Source organism: Uranotaenia lowii, chromosome 2, assembly GCF_029784155.1.
Source record: "Uranotaenia lowii strain MFRU-FL chromosome 2, ASM2978415v1, whole genome shotgun sequence".
NCBI lineage: Eukaryota > Metazoa > Arthropoda > Insecta > Diptera > Culicidae > Uranotaenia > Uranotaenia lowii.
This window is the reverse complement of record NC_073692.1, coordinates 23,706,228-23,729,002: the sequence shown is the minus strand read 5'-3', so window position 1 is coordinate 23,729,002 and position 22,775 is coordinate 23,706,228. Positions and strand designations below refer to the sequence as shown.

General features: G+C 37.9%; 1 protein-coding gene across 1 annotated transcript in view; it reads right to left on the bottom strand.

Moving 5' to 3' along the window:
• The window catches only part of LOC129749276 (protein bowel-like), a 55,655-nt gene extending 38,037 nt beyond the window's left edge, over nucleotides 1–17,618 (bottom strand). The window contains exon 1 of the mRNA XM_055744217.1: nucleotides 16,202–17,618. The gene's annotated coding sequence lies outside the window, so the exon portion shown is untranslated. The remainder of the gene's footprint in view (nucleotides 1–16,201) is intronic.
• Between the last annotated feature and the right edge of the window lie 5,157 nt (nucleotides 17,619–22,775).

The following is a 22,775-nucleotide window of genomic DNA, read 5'->3' as shown; positions in this document are numbered from 1 at the left end:
TCGGTCTAGCGACCATTCGGCCAAATGACCATTCGGCCAAGCGACCATTTGGCCTAACATCCAATCGACCAAATAATATTCGGCCAAATAACCTTCGGCCATTCAGCCTATTGTCCTATTCGGCTGAACATCCGTCGGCCTTTTAACCCATTCGACCTAGCGACCTTCGGCCTAACATCTTTCGGCCTATCGGCCTTCGGCCGAATGTCCTGGCCCCGTTTAAACCTACCACTTGACTAAAAGGGCGTGGCCGGCGCCTTTATCGATGTTTGAAAAGATAGCAATGTTTTGGCATTGTGAGTATGCAACCAACCGTTGAAGCAGATTTATGCTCTCGGTCTATCATGGAGTAGCAACCATTGGCAATTTGAAACTTGTTCTACTAAGCCACGTCTGCAAATCGTGGAATTTGAAACGCAATAAATATTAATTATTAGAAGAAATGGCAAGAAGCTTCAGTTAAAGTTTATCATTGCTTTTGATAGAGAATATAAGGTTCAAATATTAAAGATGGATGTGAGTAGTCAAATTAAGCTAACTAAGCAAACATGTTCATACATAAATGCATATCTTACTGTTATTCAAAGTCCGAGTAGGAATCCTTCAGTTTGACTTCTTCGATCAAGTTTTGTACAACCCTAAAACCCATGTACAACATCTTAAGTGTTTTAAATTATAATATAATTTTTCTTTTTTTTTTTTGTAAAAAACAATGAATTGTTTGTTGCTGATTTTATTGATCAATTATTTTGGTCAATTTAACTGATTCTTGTAGAAGCATAATAAAATTCAATTATGTTCTATTTATTAACTAAAAGAATGTAGGCTGGTGATAAAAAACACAACATAAATAACACGAAAAAAATCAAATTTGAATTGAGAGTTCGAGTAGGCGTTGACTCGCGCGAACGTCTCTTTGACAACATCGTTCAAATTGAGGAAGAAAATAGTTTAAATCATGAAGGAACATTATCGTATCCAGTTTAAAGAAAACCTAAAAAAATGTACAAAACTGTGAAGTTTCCTGTAGCAAAAAAAAACAACAGTATGTGGGAAGAACAAAATCAGCTTCAAAAACTTCGGTTGCAGTGGGTTCCGACATCGAAACAGCGTCAACCTGGCTCCTATCAACTTCAGATGTCCGGTTATGAATCAGCGAAGAATGTGTCCTGTTGACGAAAACCCATTTGGCGAGATCCAAACTTTTTTTCGATTTCAGACTTTTGCACTGTATGATGAAATTATTGCAACACATTCAACAAGGCATAACTTTTTCACCATTGGTAAAATCAACCAAATCTTGCACACTTTCTTAATGATGTGTATTGTTTACATCATGGGTGGCCAACATTTTCAACAGGCGGGCCAAATTAAAAAAAATGAGATTGGCTGGCGGGCCAAAAAATAAACAATTGTTCTGAAATATTAAAAAAAACAAATTTTTGAAAGCGCTATAAAAAAAACTTGCCTAGGTCACAGTAAAGTGAAGTAAAGATTAAGCTTGCCAGATTGCCAGGTTTTGTCCAGGTTTGCCCGGTTATTTAATACAAAATTTGGGAAATGTCCGGACTGGTTGGTTACCCGGATTTTATTGAAAAATGCTCGGATTTATTCATCTTTTTTGCCAATTCGAACTAAAAAATATCATGAAAGTTTTTGTGGAAGCCTAAAAAACGATTGAAAATCTTCTGATAACGTTTGATTGACTTTTTTTCAAGTTTTATTGTTATTGATTTGTTATTATGAGTTTTGGTCGACAATTTTAAAATCAAATGCTTGGATTTGCCAGGATTTTAGATGAAAATAGTCCGGATTTTTCCGGGTGGATACGTGCTGAAAAAAATTCTTTTGTACTTATACTTTATACAACTTTAGTATAGTTTCATCTTAATAAGTCGTTTTTGTTACTTGCATATTTTTCCTTATCTAAGTTTATGGCATATCGGCAAATTGAAATTCTAGTTAGAGAGCAATTAAAACAGAAATGAAAATTGATAGGTTGAAAGGTCAAAACACTTCGAACAACTCTTCCGAGTCACGAATAGCGATGGTCAACAGAACCCGCAGCTTGAAGCGCCAACAGTAAGTCGCATAAATGGCGTCAACTCGGAAGCGCCCTCGCTGGCTGAAATAGAAGCGGCAATCAAAAACATGAAATCCAACAAAGCACCTGGGATCGATTGCATCCCTGCTGAAATGCTGAAAGCCGACCCTGCCCTTTCAGCACAAATGTTGCACCGTCTTTTCGCTGACATCTGGGATACTGCAACATTCCCGGCCGACTGGATGCAGGGTATCCTCGTTAAGGTCCCGAAGAAAGGAGACCTGACAGAGTGCGGTAACTGGCGAGGCATAACGTTGATCTGTACAACCCTCAAAGTACTCTGCAAAGTGATCCTGAACAGGATCCAGGAGAAAATCGACGCTACACTCCGACGGCAACAAGCTGGATTCCGATCCGGACGATCATGTGTGGACCACATCACAACGCTACGAATCATACTGGAACAAATCAACGAATTCCAGGACTCTCTTCTGCTGGTGTTCGTTGATTTCGAAAAAGCATTCGACCGACTTAATCATGAAAACATCTGGGCGGCTCTAAGGCGACGAGGGGTCCCAGAGAAACTAGTCCATCTCATCGAAGCACAATACGAGGCATTTTCGTGCAAGGTCTTGCACGATGGTGTCTTGTCCGAACCAATCCCGGTAACTGCTGGAGTGAGACAAGGATGTATCTTATCACCGCTACTTTTCCTCATCGTAATGGATGAGATTCTGACTGGATCGATCGACTGTGCACCGAACCGAGGATTGCCGTGGAATCCTTTAACAATGGAGCAACTGAACGACCTTGACCTGGCTGACGATATTGTTTTGCTCGCCCAAACACAACCGGACATGCAGAGCAAACTCGACAACCTCACCGAAAGCTCCAAGGCAGCAGGTCTCAAAGTCAATGTCGGAAAGACCAAGTCGATGGAGATCAACACAGGAAATCCCTCCAGTTTCATGGTAGCTGGGCAACAAGTTGAGAAAGTGGAGTGCTTCCAGTATCTTGGTAGCCAGATAACGCCTGATGGTGGTACCAGGAAAGACATCGAAACCCGGATCAGAAAGGCCCGATTTGCGTTTGCGAGTCTCCGAAACATCTGGCGGTCACGCCAGATCTCTCTACGAACGAAAATCCGAATCTTCAACTCAAACGTCAAATCCGTATTGCTGTACGGGTGCGAAACTTGGTGCACATATGCGGTGACGACGCGAAAACTGCAAGTATTTGTAAACCGCTGCCTGCGGAACATCATCCGCGCTTGGTGGCCTGGCAACTGGATCTCGAATGAGGAACTACATCGCCGGTGTCATCAAAGGGCGCTAGAAATCGAGATTCGGGAACGAAAGTGGAGATGGATTGGGCACACGCTGCGAAAAGATGAAAACGAGATTTGCAGAGAGGCGCTTGACTGGAATCCAGAAGGTCATCGAAGAAGAGGCAGGCCCAGAAACTCGTGGCGGCGAAGCCTAGCCGCTGAAATCCGAACTGTCGACGAGAATCTTGACTGGGACCAGGTGAAGACGCTGGCTCCGGATCGTCAACAGTGGAGGTCTTTTACCACGGCCCTATGCACCGGAGGATCGGCGCGGGATCATTAATAAAAAAAAAATAATAAAGGTCAAAACAAGAGCGCTTTTGGTAGAAGAAACGAATAGATGGTGAAAATGTGAGCTAGGGCATTGTGTTATCGACAGCCTTAAAATTACTTGTGTGATTCTTTGCCCCAGCATCAGCTGGTGCATATTTTTACAAATTTCGCTCCATTTGAAAAATTGTATAAATATTACGCAATACTTAAATAACTATCCCTCTCAACTTATGTATGTATGTCAATATTTTCAAGGCATGTAAAATCTCGTCGGTTTATTCAACCCAGAAATGTCTAATGGCGTTACTACAATGTAAAAAGAGTAAAGTAAATTTTATGGTCTACAAAAAATTGAACGCCGATTTTCCAAAGTTTTGAAGATCACCGTTCTCCTTAGAAAAATTTGATAGACAAATGAAAAACGCAGAATGATATTGTTGAAAAAAAGAAGATTTTGAGAAGTCAATCCAATTCTTTCACATTTTTTCAATGTCTCGATTTGACAAGTGAATTTGGAAAGCCTTCAATGAACAGAATGGATTCGAATTTGAGTCTTTTTTAATCATTGCACTGCACCTTTTTCAAACGAAAATTTTGGTTAAAAAAAGTCGTTCTTCTGAGAGATTTGTCAGTACCAAACCGGTTCTAGTTGAATTTTACTGGACAACTGTAAATTCTGACTAGTTTTTCATTTTTGATGTTCATAAATACAGAGCAAGATGCCATTTAAAATATGTCCGGATTTGGTTTAATTTCCATAAATATAATTAACACTTTTCTGTTAAACCTTAGCAATTTACATAGCAAACTTTCGATGTTTTACATAATTTGCAAAAGTTATTAAATTTGGATGGATAAACGACGTTGTTGAAAAAGAATTCATATTACGAATGGTTGAAGTTGTTGTAAATGTATAATTGTATGATGTTGATATGCTTCGGTGCTTTTTTACGATTTTTAAACGATTTTGATACGATCTTACTATTTTTCAGAGGCTATCTAAACTCATCAATATAAAAACTAGAGTCCGCTTGAATGCTCTTTATACCAATGCCGTGTAGTCACCAAAATCCAATCGGAAATCCTTGAAAAATGTGTGATTGAATTTAAAGATAATGTGATAATTTAAAAATTGTAATTGTAATTGTTTTTTTATACAGTGATGGTTACCCTTTTTTTAAATTATGTGAGGCCCGCAGCGCCAAAGGGGTTCAAAAATAATCATTTTTGAGTAAATAATGCCAAACGATTCTCCATGTTGAATTTTTGCATTCTTTTACGTTCGAAAGAAAATTGCCAATGTTCAAAAAATGTACGGAAAATGGCCACAACATTCACCCCTTTTGCTTATATAACTTAAGAGGTTTTCATATCTTTGTTTTGAATTTAGTTAGAGTAGATTAAGATATATTTTTCCAAATGATATACGCAGACCAAGAAAATCGATCAATCCTTAAAACATGGCTTTTCCAAAATCAGCTTCCGGGCCACAAAAAATTGGTCGCGGGCCACATGTGGTTTGGCCACCCATGGTTTACATGCTGTCAAACTCGAAGTCATGTTTTTCGATTCAACGAAAATGGAGGTGAACCAACGCGAGTTGAGAGAAGAAATTCTTCTAAACACCTGAAATTTTCTTTCTTGTCGCATCGGCACACACAGGGGTAAATGCGCCTAAAAAGCGACCAAAATTATTTGCGGACAAACGGTAAACGACAGACATTTGATGTCTTCACAGCATTTTCATATTTTTCGATGATCTATCAAATTCTTTAAGAAAAAGTGATTTTCCCACCTGGAAGGGAAATAAATTTTTTTTTTAAATAATGAGTTTAGAGACATGATGTTTTCACAAAAGTGGTAGATCTTATTATTATACGAAACTTTGTTGAAGACACTATCAAGGTCGCATGAAAATCATAAATGTTGCGAGCAATTTGAAAAAATATATAAGTAATTTATTTATAAGTTTTTATTTAATATTTCTTTTATGATTTCAAAGAAATCGATGATTCCTTTGAATTCAGCCACAGTATCTTTTTTAGTTTACGACTTACAAACTTGGTATATTTGAGAAAATTGTTTAAACTACTGAGACACACTATTTTGTGAAACATTTTAAATACATATTTCAACTAAGAAAGGAGATATACTACAAAATATCCAAAACAATGCCTTTTTTAAGTGAGTAATAACCTTAAGAGTTCGTCCGAGCTCGGCCGAGTATAATTTTTTGAGTGGGTTTTGTTGGTCAAGTTATTGGTTTTCCATTGATATATAAAATTAACATCAGTTTTGGACAGATTTTGTGTAAACTAGCAATCAACAACCAGCTAGAAACACTTAAAATTCGAAGAAAAAACCCTCAGCTTTTGCTGAGCTAGACTAAGGTTGCCAGAATTTTTTCAGCATGTATCCGGGCCCCACAAACCGAACAGCTCTATATTAAAACCTGGCAAAATCCGGCAATTTGATTTCAAAAGTGAAGACCATAAATCCGGTCAATATCCGGGAAATTTTTCCCAAAATCCAGGAATTACTCAAAAAAAATCAAGAAAAAAAAGAAAAAAAAATTTTTTATTAAAACTTATCGACAGATCTTGAATTGAATTTAAGGCTTCCAAAAACCTTCCATGATTTTTTTTTATAAAACTTGCTCAAAAAATTTTGTTTTGGAGGCATTTTTAGTTGTTTTTTTTTTGTTTGATTTGCCAAATGAAGTGAATACATTCGGGCAAAGATTAGATACATACAAGGTACAGAACTTCCCAAACCGCGATGAGAGGCATCAATCGACGGCTAAAACTTGGGCAAGGAAGCTCTACGAGAAGATGCTGACAAAATAAAGCTGCTGTGTGATGGACGACAAAACTTATAAAAAAGCCGATTTTAAACAAATACCGGGGTTGGAATTTTCCACCGGCAAGAGCAAGTTCGATGTGGACGACAAATTTGAGAAGAAGAAAATGTTGCTTTGGCTCTTGCAGACTAAGGAGTGAGCCTTTCGTGACAAAGGGCACCGTAAATTGCGAGATCTACAAATCTTAGTGTCTCAAGAAGCGCATTTTGCCGTCCTTGCATCAGCACGACGAAGCTCCGCTATTTTGGCCAGATTTGACATCATGCCACTATTCTTAAAGTGTCCTGGAGTGATATGAGTCCAATTCTGTCTATTTTGTTCCAAAGGACATGAACCCGCCAAACTGGAAAATTAAACTGAGAAACTGGTACCGGATGACACTGTAAAGACTCCATCGATTAACTTTCCTTTTGATTTTTGAAGGAAATCAGAAATAAAAACACTCTAAAATTTTGGTTTGATTCTTAAAATTATAAAAAAATTGGCATGACATTTTCGTTGTCGCAATAATTTCGTGTTCGCCTTATATTGTATCTCTAACAAAACTTATAATTTGCGACTTTATTTCGACCCGAACAGTGAAAATTGTGTTTAAAATTAATCAGGATCATAAAAATTTGTAAGATTTCTAAAATGACATTAGGTTTTAACGATCAAACCATCCGCGAGAGAAATTCCGGCACCCGACTTATAATATCCCACCGCAAATGTAATAACACCGTGCCAAACTGCTCCTCAGCCATTGTCCCATTGATTGAAATTAATTGCGCAAAGTTGTAACAGTGGCTCATAAATTTCTCGGTCGGTAATCGCGAATTACACCTGGAAGGACAAACACCTGCCTCAGAGCGCTCAAAGTTTATCCAACAAGTGTGATTAAAATCCAAATTAAACAGTGGCGGCATTGCACAAAGCTTAAGCTAGAGGATATTTTGTGAGTCGCAGTTGAAAGATGGGTGTGTGGGTGACGTTCCGCAGAAATCCCCAACCCATAAAACCCTACCGCTAATCAATTGTGAACAGCTGTTTCCATCCAGTCAGTTGACGATTCGGTCTAAAACCCAGACGGGTTTTGTCCGAAACGACAATCTCATTAAAAACTACACAAGAGTAGGTACTCATCACAAAACTTGTCCAGCTTCGAGAAATGCAACCCATTCGATGGGTTCTGGACAAAAAAGGGGGACCACCCATCTGGACAGCGATTTCGGAGGCAACCCCCGGAAAGTCGCCAGATGTTTTATCACAACATGCCCCGGGTCAAAATTCCTGGGCGTTTTTGGCACTCGTTTTGAAGAGCCACCACGGCAAAAGAGCGCATTACACTACGAAATAATGACCATTAGCTGCCGTTTTATGGATTCCACCATTTCAGCCACTTCCCACATCACACCGACCACATTGGAGGGACATCTCGAAAATTGCACCTCAATGAATGGCGCGCGCTAAGCGAGAGGTGAAAGCATTCTAAACACATTTCTGCTGAAGCTTATCTCGAGTGGGTCATAATGGGGTGGATGTCCTCCTATTTTGCCGCCCATTTTATCCGGTCCTGAATGTAGCTCCTCCGAGAAGGCGAGCTTCACCGATCCGTGTCAAAATGTGAAAATTCCACACGCGATTTTGCACGTGTCAGTTGATGCGCGACGTCCGCTTTTAGTCCGAAAAACAACAATGCACTTTACGCCTCGTTTAGTTGGAAGGATAATAGACTGAGGGATGGAGGGTCAGTATGGGGAGATGGGGAGGAGCTTATGATTCTATCGTTTCGGTATTTTACACCAACGTGTGTATGTGGACAACAGGTGCAATATTGCGGTTAACCCGAAATTGACAGCTCGTTGAATGGTTTTGAAGTTTGCAAATCGGAGAAAAAACTTGTGGTGGATGGCTTGATGCTTTTGATGCTGTGTATCTACATAAAAAAAGAGCTATAAGTAATTTAAAAAAAAAATCACTTAAAGTGAAGTGAAATTTGAGGAATACGATTTGAGTTGCCTCAAGGAAGTCAATGAAATCTTTTTTTCAGATTTATTTTTTTCCTATTTATCTCAATATATTTGAAAAAAGCCATGACATTTAGTCATAATTGATTCTCAATTCCATATAATAAAATATTAAATCAAAATTCATTTAACGAAGTAACAGACCTTAGAACGTTTGATATACCTTGACACAAAATGGTCGTTGTTTGAAATTGATGCTGACAATAACAATAAGGATGTAATGTGACGTTAGGATCAAAATGCGATACGATGCTTCAAACGGTTGTTGGTAATGCTTTCGTGATGATAGCGAATAGTTTCGAGCATGATAGTTCGAAATGAAGTTCAACTATCATAAATGAGATAGCGATTAAATAACAGGTGGGATACACTCTGAGCCCTTTGAACTTGATAATTGTTCCGTGGAATTCGCATTTCGTCCTTCCTTCCAACCGTTTGTTGAAGCAAATTTAACCTACATATTTAAAACGAAACATATTTTAAATGAGGATTTTTATACAATAATATAAAGATAACGATTCAAAACAATCTCTCCTTTTCTGAGTTAAAGTTATGACCATTGAAGAGGTACTTCTTCTGGTACTTCAACTTTTGTCATTCCTTCTACCGTGATTGATCATCAGTTCACTTCAATTGTCAATCTCGATTGAGTAAGTTCAAAAGATCGATTGGTAAGCTTCAAATGTTTAAGGATCTTGTAGACAACTACCCTGGCTCCCGAAACATCAAAATCTACCATCAACCTTTTGAGAACTGATTTCACTCCATAATACTCTACATCTTTGGCCAGTTCCAAGAGACTCTATATGGATAGGTCATAAACAGTGAATATAAGTACCTCACCTGATTCAGTAGTCTCTTGTAGCTAGTCAAGCCTATCAAATCTCTAAATCCGGATGAAGAACAAGACTGCAATTCTTCCGGGTGAAAGTATTGTTCCTGTTATCTATTGAAAAAAAAAAATCAAATTGATCTAAATTGTGAGCTATTCTTTCATGCAATTGCTTTGCACGATCGAAGCTTCAAGAATTTCAATTGCTCGCACGCTTAAAAAATTCAAGAAACAGCATAATCGTCGATCGTCATGGAGCATTGAAGGAGATTGTAGCATAAGTGCTGCGTGTACATTTGATTTTCATCCTGATTCCTCGTGAAGAAACCTTTCAAGTAAACCTTGGACACATTCGTAAATCTAAAAACAGAAATGAAGAGAAACTTTTTGCTTTCTTAACATATCTCAAGATCAGCCGGCTGGAAGGTATAACCGGCTTGAAGCACCATTATTCAGCTGTTGGCTATATGTATATAAGAAAGCCAACGGATGTTTGGTAAAAAATTTCATGATTGAATTTAAAAAACCGACCATATAAATTTTGTAGATTGGCCCCAAAAAAACTCACCTATGCAAAGATGTAGCTTAATCGAACCTGATTTAGGGGTACCTCAAAGCGTTCAAATTTTCGGGTTTTTACCCTCAAATAAAATGAAGGAAATTCATCTATTCGAAATTTGATGCCAAATTATTAAGAAAAGCATGAAACGTCTGTTGTCATCTCGAAAAAATGGCTAAAAACTGACTTTCTGATTTTTCAAAAAAAAACGACCGGTTTTTTCAGTCCCAGAAAGAAGATTTTTGGTCAGATTTTTTTTCGAGAATAAAACAGATTTCGACGTTCCATGTATTTCTATATCATTTGGCAACAAATTTTAAATTTCGATTTTTCTTTTCGCGTTTGGATGAGTTTGAAGGGTAAATAACCGAAACTTTGAGCGCTTTGAAGTTAAAAGAAGTTTGAGCTGAAATGTGGCACCGGTCAGTTCTTTTGGGCCAATCTACAAAATGTCTATGGTCGGTACTCAAAATTCATCATGATTTATTTGCCACCCTACTGTATAAACAATACTGTGCCCCAAATTTGGGCTAGATTGGATCATCGGAAGGAGTCGCTAAACGAGCCTGGAGCCTCTATGGGATTTTGAGACATTTTGCTCGGGAGGAACAAGAAAACCTAGTTTTTCATCAATAGCTTTAGTCTTCTTCGGCCGATTTCTTTTAAATGCGATTTTTCTGAAAGCCTTAAATATGACAAATATTTCATCCGAAGGCTGTATTTCGATTAGAGTTAAAATAAAAAAAAATTTTAGGGTTAAAAAATGAGCTAACTTTTTTAAAAGTGATAATCGACCGCCCCGACCGGAACACTCAATTTGAAGTACATGCCATTTCGTTAAATTATGATCGATTTCTACCATTTTCAGTGCTTAGCAATGCAAATTCTACAGATTTTTCAAATATTTGGTCCCGGACTATAGTTCGGAGAGTAGGTAGTTCAAGCGAAACTGTAGGGAAAAGTTTTATTTCTAGATTTCCTTTTCCTGAGTTTATTATATCTTTCAGGGAAAGTTTTTCCTTTCAAACCCCATTTTTTCGCTAAAAAATTCACAGCATCTTCGTTGAATGATTTTGAAAAACTTTTTCTGAACGAAATAGTTTATCGTTGAGGAACATTTTTTGAGAAATTTTAAACATTGCATAACCACAGGAGCTAAGGAACATGACTTTCACCACCTCACACTTCAATAGTGTTTTCCTTAAATTTGTAAACATTTAAGACTTACTCTTAGCTACATTTCTTCATAAAAATTGTTAAAACATTTTACAAATAACTGAGATAATTCAACTTATACGAAAGAAAAGTAAATATAGTTCATAATTGTACGCTTTTAGACTAAGCTTGTCAGATTGCCCGATTGAATTCGGGTTTGCCCGGATAATTAAAGAAAAAATTGAGAAAAGTCCGGTCCGGCCCGGTTGTCCGGATTCCATTGATAAAAGCCCGGATTTTGACTGGATTTATTCACTTTATTAGCCAAATCAAACAAAAAAAAATACAATTGTGTTGCACTTTTTTGTATTTATGCGTAAAATCAAACATTTCTGAGCAATTTTCATAAAAATAATCTTGAAAGATTTTTTGGAAGTCTAAAATACGATATCAACTGAACTGATGAATTTCAATTATAAAAAAAAATATTTCAAGTTTTTTATCTTAATTACTGGTGAGTAAATCCTGAGTTTTGAACAAATTTGCCCGGACATCGCCTGTATTTTTAGTTGGAAATTTCGAAACAAATGCCTTGCTTTTGCCAGGTTTTTAAATAAAATTGCTAGGATTAATCTGGCCCCTTTGAGTGCTGAAAAACTCTGGCAACCTTACTTTAGGAGAGGTTCATGTTACATCTCTTCTATCTTAATTAGGATCATTTTTTCCTCCTAAATCGAATCAGAATGATTGTAACTTTAAGACTCCTAGATTTTTTTTTATCAAAAACACAAGGACCACGGATTTCTTACAAAAATATTAATTTTTCGAAAAAATGGTCCGTTTTCATTTTGTCGTTTTTAAGATTCTCTTAGCTGTAGCTTATTTAAAGTTGATAATGGAAGTTTTTTTTTATGGTATGGTGTTGTGATTCATAAAAGTGTTTTACTCGGTTTTGAGTGAATTGTGCTGAAGTTCAAATTGCTAAAAATGGTAAATGTATTACCTACGTTTAAAAGAAATTTTCATTCAATAATAAGGCTACCGAGCAGGCTTCGAAAAAAAAACAGTTATTTGTGAAAAAACTTTAAAACAATTACAAACCCCGTTCGTTTTTGGCACATGTGCCGAAATCGAACGGTTTTTTGGAACGACGGTTTCGCTGTAACAGAACCAATAATATTTATACTTACACCGTAAATAGGGTAACGGACTTATTTTGGACCAGAGGACCAATTTTGAACCACCTTGTCTAGCTCTCATATAAAGCATCTAATAAAGACAAAAATTAGTGCATTACATTTAGTGCCCGGGCTTCAACAATATTTGCTAGAAAATTTCAAGATTATTTGTTTTATAAGAGAGCTAGACGAGGTGGTCCAAAATAAGTCCATTACCTTAAGTTTTTACGTTCTTGATTGAAAAAAAAAATTAATTAAATTATAAATCACTCAAAAATGACGAAAAACATAAATATGTCAAAAATTGTTCCTCAACGATAAAGTATTTAGTTCAACAGAAGCTGTTTGAAATCATACAACTAAACTTCTGGGAATTTTTAAGCGAAAAAATGGGTTTTAAAAAGGATTATTTTCCCCAAAATATACGATGAACACAGGGAGAGGAAATCACGTTATCCAACTCTCCCCTGAAGTTTCGCCTGAACTGCACTCCGAACTAACAACGAATACTGCCCACAACTAATTTTTTTTTTAAAAATTAAGATTTTGCAACTGAACGCATAAAAAAAGTTGAAATCGGTCATAAATTTCAGAATTAATTTATTCCAATGTTCAATCATATTTACTGAACACATTTTCACCTAAATTGGAAGATAATAGAAACGACTCTGAAAAGGGATCAACATTCAACTCTGGAGAGTCCAGAAAAGATCTTTTTTTTTTCTTGGATTTCCAATGAACTAAAAAAATGTCTAAGGTAACATCATTACCTTTTTCACGAACTCTCTTTGAGTGCTCATGAAACAAATTCCCTGAAAAGTTTTAGAGTGTTGATTTACAACAACTAAACACCGTATTTTCTCAACCAGACCCTTTGCAACCTTCAAAGATTTTTTTTTAAATCATGTAATGTAAGAAAAAAAAAACCCAAAGAAATGCTTAACCATAATCCTCTTTTAAGTTTCAATATGACACTATTGGAAGTTCGATGGCTTGTACCTTTATTCGGGTTCAGCCAAATAAAACAAATTCTTGGAGACCCTCAATGATTTCTTGAAATCTTTAATTTTGAATCATTACTTTTTTTTTATGGACGCAACCTGAAAGCTCAGGACAAAACTTCCTAATCAGAACTTTAGTGCCGCAGCCAGTGGCGTAGAGGATAGCCTTCAAGTCTTCTAAGCCAGCGGGTATGAGATCGAATCCCGGTCACGGCATACTTAGTACACTTTCTGTGGGTTGGTGGTTTTGACATTTGTAAGCAAGGTTGCCGAAATCACAGGAAAAACAGTAGTTCCACAGTATTTTGAGTATATTTTCATCACAGAATCTGTGTCACAGAACACAGAATTTTGAAATATTCACAGATTTCACAGAATTTTTGAATTTTTAATAGATTTTCAAAATTTTTTTTTTTTTTTGCCAATATAAAACATAGATTTCTTAGGTTGAATTCGAAAAGTATGATGGTTATGTTAATTGATTTTACACAACTAAAACGTAAAAAAGACACAAATTATCATGAATTTTCAATTAAGTTAAAGGAAATAGCATCACAGAAAACTATCACAGAATTTTTGGGTCAAGTCGCAGAAATTCAGATTTTTTTTCTTAAATACACAGAATTTTTTTCGGCAACCTTGTGTGTAAGATGCCAGCCATTATATCCTCCAATGATGTATGCTTGGAGTTAAGAAAAAGAAATATCTTCAAGGAAACGTCAAGTTTCATTGAGATGCTGTATGTTTTTGTGTCCGTTTAAAAAAAAACTTGAGTGTCAATTTTAAACTCCTCACTTAAAACCGGTATATCTTTCTTGTTTCAGAACCGCTTTTTTACAGAATTTTAAGTTTTGGAAACCTCACGATGTAACTCAACTATGTTTTTCAGACATTACTCACCTACAACACTTCAATTTTTCGTTATTCAAAGTTTAAAAAAAATTGAGTGCAGAGAAATTATGTTCGAAAAAGTTTCAAGTTTTGTCCAAATCGTTTAATAGTCAAGACAGATATAGAAATACGACTTATATTAAGAGCACAGAGAACCAGGCTTCTGCGATTCTCTTGATTTTTGCTCACTTTTTCTCATCTCCTTGTCAAACGCCTGGGAGAAACATGCTTTCTCGCACTTTAAACGATCAAGCAACCCACATTTTGTTGGAGATCATTTCAATCACGCAGTCACCCAATCTCATTTTCGCAGGGAGAAATGTTCGTTAGCTTCTCAGTAACTGGCTGAGAAATAAACGACCGAGCAAAGTTGTAAATGCTAAAATGCTGAAAATAATGTGAAACAAATGTGTAAATCTTTAATTACCTTTTTGTTTACAAAATCAGATATAAAAGCATGCCAGAATTATTAAACGTCCCCAACAGGTTGACAAATTCTGAGGCCAATATTCCATAATTCCACGTAGAAAGAGGACGGTCAAATCACACATTAAAGCTGTCCACGTGATTTAGTGAAACGACCAAATTTCATGTGTAATTTTTTTGTTTTGTTTTCAGAGTCACACACCAACAATGCTCTGTCAGTAGAAGAGTGATCATTCGTTTGAGAAAAAATTTCTCCCTGCTCTCTCAGCAGCGGAGGATGAAATGCTCATTAAAAATAAGCTCACAATTATTCGGAGCGAAAAAGTTCACTGTCTCCTTTTGTTCAAGATGAGCAAAATGAAGCCTGCAGAGAACAGACGTAAAAAAGCTAGTCCACGAAACTTGTGTAAAATATCCAACGACCCTTTTGAATCAAAATCTGTTTTTTTTTTTTGGCTGGGTCAATAGATGTCTCCAAACACTTCAAAGAGAGCTGTCAAAACAAAACTGAGTAAAAGTAACAAAATTTAAATCATTTTTAAACAGGTCTTATGAGCTAACCGGCATGTTTCAGGAAAATCGCTGTAGAAGTTTCGTTACACATTTGTCATGTTTCTTAATGGTGAAATACCAGGGAGATAGCAGTCTGGATCTTCTTGCAAGCAAGAATGTTTTTATTCTTTTCTATCCATGCGGAGAGTGCTTCATTATTAACTACCAGATTCTGGGTATTGTCAGGTGAATTATTACATTTCTTTTTACTTAAAAATTTGAATAACCATGAACTCATTTTTGATTTCAAATTCCAATGCTTTCAGCAACATAAATTTAAGCGAATTACTATTCAAAGACCGAATCAGTGAGACATTTCCTCGATCAATAGAGTGACCAGATTCACACATGTGTAATGCTACTGCAGATCTAGGAATCTATGAAAGTAAGTTTTTCTTCTTTTAGTCATATCTTGCTATAGCAAAGTGAATCTATCAATCAGTTTACTTTTGGTTTGTCCAATGAACACCTCATCACAGTCGGAACAACTGATTTTGTACACACCAGATTTATGGAGGAGATCTTCTATATTCTTATTCGATCCTTAGTTAGATTTCAGTTGATTATTTGAGCTAGTGAACACTAGCTCAATATCAAACTTTGTTAACTTTTATCGCAATTCAAGTGCGTTGACATTGTTGTCCGTTGATGTCCGTTGAAACAATCTTTCGATTTTTCCTTAGGATGGCTTGAAAGGATCTACTTTCGTATCCATTTTTATGAACCGTTTGGAAAATATATTGAAGCTCAATTTCGCTTCCTCAAGTTGAGAGAGGAATGGAGTTCATGCGATGAATGCAAATAGTGATACAACACTTGGAAATAAACCGCTTTGAGATGTTTACAATCAGTATTGCTGGATGAGACTGAAAGTCAGGAATGTTCCTATTACTCTCTGTGTTATGAGTTATTTACCGTGCGAACACGAATTAATTTAATTAAATTCATCGCTTTCTATAAAAACTATCTTTTGGAACCCCACCACCATTGTCATCATCATGATCATCATTTGTATGTCTAATGAACTAGATCATCGCTAAAATGTTATTAGATCATCCAAATAAGCTGCACATCCAATTATGGCTCAAATAACCTACCTGTAGTATTTGTCGGCTTCAATCTGCCAGCTTAGCTTGTATTAGTAAACTCCTTAGTAGAGCGCGCTAGTTTCGCACAACTTCAGCGTCCAGATATGGGCCACTTCACCTGAGGTCAACTCAGTTGCTCAGCAAATTTTATTGACAGGGTTATTAAAAAAAACGTGCGGACACCTTGCAAACTTGGTAGTAACACACAAACACTTTCCAGAGTAAAACCGGCTACCTTATTTAAGGTTTTTTTCCTCTCTCACTCGTACTTGTCACTTAGTACACTCAACGTTTTCAACTGTCGAGACCCGTTCATAATCCAATAATTGTTATCCAAATCTGGCGGGTTGTGGGTTAATTTGGCATATTACAAATTGACAAATCCTTTGTTTTATGCGCTTTTTGGCACCGAGATTGCGACAACAGCTTCGATGGTGGTTTCGCGCGAAATTTTGCCCCTACTTTGTTTATCGAGGCTGTGTAAACCGCGAATCGGGCGAAGCTTTTAACACAAAACACAGACCGCACTCAGTTTTATGATTATTTGTTTTATCACATTGCACACAGCTCGCGAAATGCCGGATTTTTTTTTCCTCCAGGGAACGACAACCGGCAAAAGGTTTTCGGGGGGGTAAGTATTTCACCTTTAATCCTTCCGGAGCACAATGTTGGTCGCGTACAAAAAAAATACACAAACTCACGAGACTATCATCCGGATGCATTTAACCGCGGACGATGACCACTGAGCTGGCACTTGAAATTCGATAAAACTTAACTGCGGTGAGTGCTTGTTTTATTTTCGACACTTGTAGGACGATACCACCAGCTATTTTTCCCTCTTCAGTCCATGGACCAAAGCTCGAGTAATGGTTCAACGTAAAGCGCTCGCGAAGGCTTCCTTAACCTCGATTTGCGCCTCAAAGGTATCAGCAACAACAGCAGCACCAAACAGCGCTTAAACGTTGGCTTAATCTCCGATAAACTTTCAGAAGCAGCACCTTAAGCAGCCACAACGGCAGCCTCCATCTTGGCTCCGACCGTGTACCATTCTTGATTCGATCTCTTCGCGGTCACTTGAAAGCTCATGCAATAACCGACCTGAGGCCTAGTACTCAAAAGCACACTTTCAAATCTGTTTTGAACCGACACTTATCAGGAATCACATTTTCGTGAAACGAAACTTGTCAACCGTGGCACGACTCATGTTAACTATCATCCTTTGAGGATCTCCCCCACTTCCACAGCTTCCACAGAACACTCTCTCTCACACTGTTAATCAAACAGATCAATTATTTGCGTAGAACCCTCCCCTGCGAACAAACTTCGGGGTCGAGCCCAGCTTAAACCCGTCGCAACCACTGCAATTCACACGAGTTTCACAGAACAGATACGGATTCACGCGAGCCGAACACAGGTGCGTCGTTCAACGACGATCAACTCTCTCAGACTGAGACACGATACGCAACAAGGCTGAAGCGCGCGCTTCTGGTTCCAACGATACGATACGATATCCCTTGCTTGCTTGCGAGCCATGCGATGGGATGATGGGAGTTCAACGCTCTTCTCAAACGGAAGCGATCGATTACTGCTCCTGCTCCTGCTCCTACTGACTGGCTGCTGCTGCTGAGAGCGAGAGCGACCCAACCAAAGGCTTAAGTCAAAACAGGTTCATAAACTTGCTTCGGTCGAACTCTGCTCTGCTGCAGTTGCCTTCAGGGTTGCCAACTGTTTTTTCGAAAAAGTCTGGAAGATTTTGAAAAAATGTCTGGAAATATGTGGAAAAGTCTGGATAGCTTACTTTTTGGTGGTGACCTTTTTTTTTTGGTCGCCAGATCCCAATGTTGCAGTTGCAGATAGCCACTAATCGTTTGTTTCTGACACTATCACTTACGTGTTCTGTTTGACTCGCAATTTAACTCACAACTTCAAGCATTTGCCATTATTCCTAGCTTTCAACCACTTCTGCATTCAAAATTCATTGATTCTAATCATTTACTGCAGGCATTTTTTATCATGACCATTTTGAATTTTCATAGTTTCATAGAACAATTTACGTCCTAAGCCAAAAGTCTGGAATTGTCTGGAAGCAATGTCAAAAGTCTGGAAGTCTGGAAACCTGAAAAAATGTCTGGCATAAGTCCAAAAAGTCTGGAAGATCCAGACAAAATCTGGAAGGATGACATCACTGGTTGCCTTCGGTAGAGCTTCACACTCAATCTCTCAGCTTGCCAATTTGGTTTACGATTTCTCTCTCCTTGCTCAACTCGCTCTAGGGCTTTTCTCCAAGTTGCGCTGATTCCTTTTCCATCTTGAATCTCGGATCAGCAGCCATGTTGGAAATCACCACCACCAACACAGAAAGCTTACGGCTAAAAGCTTTACGATTGCGTTGTTTTGCTTCGAGTTGCTTGAAAAACATGTCACGTTCGAGGAAGGAAACCTGAAGTTCCGTAAAGTTACACAAAAATATTTGGATATTTTCTATTAATGCGTAGCCCACTATAATTTATTTGTCGAAAAAACAAAAATAAGTCTAAAATTAATAAATAATGTTAAATGATTATCAACAGAAACAACATTGAAGAAGTCATGTTCAAACTAAGTAAAACGAACGTACACACAACAGCGACGAAAGAGGTAAAAAAAAACAAGTCGAGCCGGTTTCTGGTTGTTTTTCTTCCTCGCACATTCCCTTCCGTCAGTGTCTTGACCAAAACCTCCGTCCGTCGATCGAACAGACACGGACGGGGAGTCATAAGCAAAAAGAGAGAGAGAGAGGGTGCTGTTTGGTTGCTTGGAAGAGCTTTTAAGTCGACCCAGCTAGCTGGCTATCGCTTGAACGTCCTAACCTAAACACACAACGTAGTGCGGTCCGGGCCGCAGTTTGTTTGCCTTTTGGTCTTCTGCAGCCAGTTCAGCCAGCCAGCCCGGAATCCGTTCGTCCACCGCATCGATCGGTTTGGTCAAGTAAGACGACGACGACGGCGTTTTTTCCTGTACCTTCTTACTTCTCTGTTTAGTTTATAATTTGAACTCCTCAGAAATGAACCTTGTATATAGGTATTTCTTCTATACTGCATCAAGGTTTGTTGAACGATTGTGTACGATCAACGACGAGACAAGAAGAGTTGAGACTCTAAAGTTCCTCAGCCAGCGATGAAAATGACGATAACGTAAAGGAACGGAACCTCACGGAGCTCAGTTCAGAGCCATAAAATTATAACGATTTTAAGATTAAAACAAGATTCGCTCCGGCTAGATTTGTATTGATTCCTAGGCACAGCACAGCACCTACAGACACTCAAAGATCAAAGTTACTACAATAATAAATATAAAAAAAAACAATTTGTTCTTGCCCATTAGGCAGTAGCCAGTAATGAAGTTCAACTACTGAACCTATCATATTGGCCGCCCGCTGTCTTGCTGTGAAGACGACACTTCGGACGTTTGAATCTAGCGGCTTGAATTGTTCTTGGTAATTGAGTTTGACTTATGTCATTTCGTTTGACTGATTTACTTGTGTCGTCAAGAATTAAATTGATCGCACCTAGCTTGACTAAAATCTTTGATCAAGTTTCAATGATCAAAACTCGTTGAGTAACTACGAGAACAGCGTTAAGTTGTATTAACTAATTTGAAATACTTATATATGAAATATTAATGAATGTAAAATATCCTTCAATTATAAGTTTCAAAGATTAGTTAATATCTTAAATATCCATGCATGAGCGTTCAAAAATACTCTACTAATAGCTAAGCTTAGCTTGATTGACTACTTACATCCACCATTAATCATCGAACTTGAAACTATTTACATATAATTTTGAAATTGTACGGAATATTTGATACACATAGATATTTCATACACTGTAGTTTATATCCTTGTTACGTAAGACCATTTCGGAAAGAGAAAAATAGGTAGGTACTAACTTCAAAATAATAAAACTTGATGTGAGACAATCGAAACACCTCTTTGTCGGTGCACGCCTACTTCTCTCCTTTCCTTGACATATTGATCACATCTATACTGAAAAAAATCGGCTGCAAAATCTCTGCTACTACCTATATGATTCAAATGAGATTTATGTTTGAGTTTTAGTTTTAATTGAATTGGAATATGATGTTCATTACCTCACACATAACTTTTATAAATATAACTTTTTGTATAGGAATTTAACCCATTAAGGTCATTCTTCCTTCGAAATATCACGTTTGAAAAAAAAAATCACTCTTTCAAAACGGCCGAAATTGGAAATGAATCACGAAGTGCCGGTGAAAAAAATTTTTTCTCGGGATAATTAAGTCAAATAAGGTCAGTAAATTTTATTATAAACTTCCAAAAGACGGTGTTTTAGCTACTTTTTTTGCTGATGGCCCTTAAATAATTTGTTGCAATGCTGGAGTCGGAAAAGGACCCTCGGATATCTCGGATGATGAGCCTTCGGAAAAACTTCTACGACCTTGATTTCCGCCTGAGTCCTGAGTTCGATTTTAGCGACGGTGTTATTTACAGGTAAGTATCCATTTTATGTAGGCTTTCCTTTTCGTGATGGACTCTCTCTTTCCAGTGCACTGTGCACTATCAACGTGTTACGCTCACTAGTTCTTCAGCATGTTCTTCTCCAGGCCTCGAAAATGTAGCAACTTGTACTTAGGCCTTCAGTACCGGAACGCAATGTATTAGGTCTAACGGAGACCCCTTTGCCCTTCGACTCAGTCACGCTGTTTCCTGCCAGCGCCTTCTGTCGTCCCTGCCCTGAGTTCGTCTGTGGCGCAGGGGTTCTCCAGCCTGCAAACTCAGGCGAGTATGGCACTCCCGACCGGTTTCCTCCGCCTGATGATACTCTCTTTTCCAGTGTTCGGGGATCTAGCTCTGCCTCGGAAACTATAACTTTGTACTAACAGAACTTCGGAGGTATGATGCCGTTTCTAGTAGACTATCTGCTCGCAAGCTCATGTTGTTATTACGACGTCGTGGCCTTCACGGAAACATGGGCTGAACGACCGTACTCTTACGAGTCAGATATTTGGCTCTGACTATTTAGTGTTTCGTTGCGATCGCAGTTCCCCTAATATCAAAAAGATCACCGGTGGCGGAGTGTTAATTGCTGTGCAGTCGGATCTTCCAGAGTTGCACATCGAAGACAGTTCCTGGAGCGATCTGGAACTTGTGTTGATCCGCATTGATCTTGGTGACCGTAAACTTTATGCTTGCGTACTGTATCTGCCTCCTGTTCGCACTAGAGATGTTGCTCTAGCTTAGTCTTTTTCGGGCTGCTTATCTAAAGTTAGTTCTATCTGTGCACCCGAAGATGACATTCTCGTGATTGATGACTTCAATTTTCCCGATTTTAAGTGCTGCTCCAACCATGGTAACTTTCTTTACTCGGATCAAAAACGCCCAACTTTCTAGACCCTATGGATCGTCATACTAGATTCCCTGAGTACAGCGACTTTGCGGCAGATTGCGGCGTGACTAACGAAAACGGTCGTATGTTGGATCTCTTCTTTGCCAGCGACAGTACTCGTGTACCGTCCGTTGTTTCGGCCTCTGCTCCGTACGTTAAAGCGGTAAACCATCATCCTGCTTTATTGGTCTCGCACGATGTTACTAGATTTGTTCCTGTCGCAATATTAGCATCCTTCTATCTTGATTTCTATAACGCCGACTTTGACGACATTTCTCGTATCCTGGTTACCATCGACTGGGAATCTAAGCTTGAGCTATCTGATCCCAACGCTGCAGCTGAAACCTTATCGCACATCTTGGTTTACGTTATCGATCATCACGTACCAAAACACACTACTGAAGAGAATATACGGACTCCTTGGATCACGACTGAACTACAACGACTAAAGACTGCAAAGAGATGTGCCCTTAGAAATTATAACAAGTCAAGATCCCCCTACACTAAGGACTCAATTCTAAATACTTACAAAATAGTCAGCAAACGCTTTCACCAAAACTATTAGCTAAAAATCAACGTGATCTCAAGTCCAGACCAAAATCGTTTTGGAAGCATTTTGAAAGTCAGTGGAATGTACCTGGTCTGCCAACCCAGAATTTTCTGGATGACAATACGGCGAACTCTGATCGTGGAGTCTGTGATATCTTTAACAAAAAATTCTCGTCTATCTTTAAAACAGCTCCAACATCCCATGAACACTTGGATAGTGCTGTCAGGAATATTGTGCCACTGGGCTTCTCTATAAATAACATTGTAAATATCCATTTGATTTTTAAATTTTAGAAAGTAATCAGTGATCAAATATTTGATGCTTGGGTGAATTTGTAAAGTTATAATGGTTGTTTGGAATTATGAACTTGTTTACAGTTCTTGGTAGAGTTTCCGAATGTTAAGATTTGAGTTTGAGTATTATTCTTTGTTTTATAGATTTAAAATCAAGTTACGATTTATAACCTTCATATTGTGTCGTAAAATATAATGCGTTGGGTCTTAAGTTATGAGGGATAATTCTAATTAAAACAAGGATTTAATTCCAAAAGCCGAATTCTAACATGTTTGTAAACCCTTATTTGGAAGTACCTTTTGGAATCCAATAATTTTCCACTTTACTATCA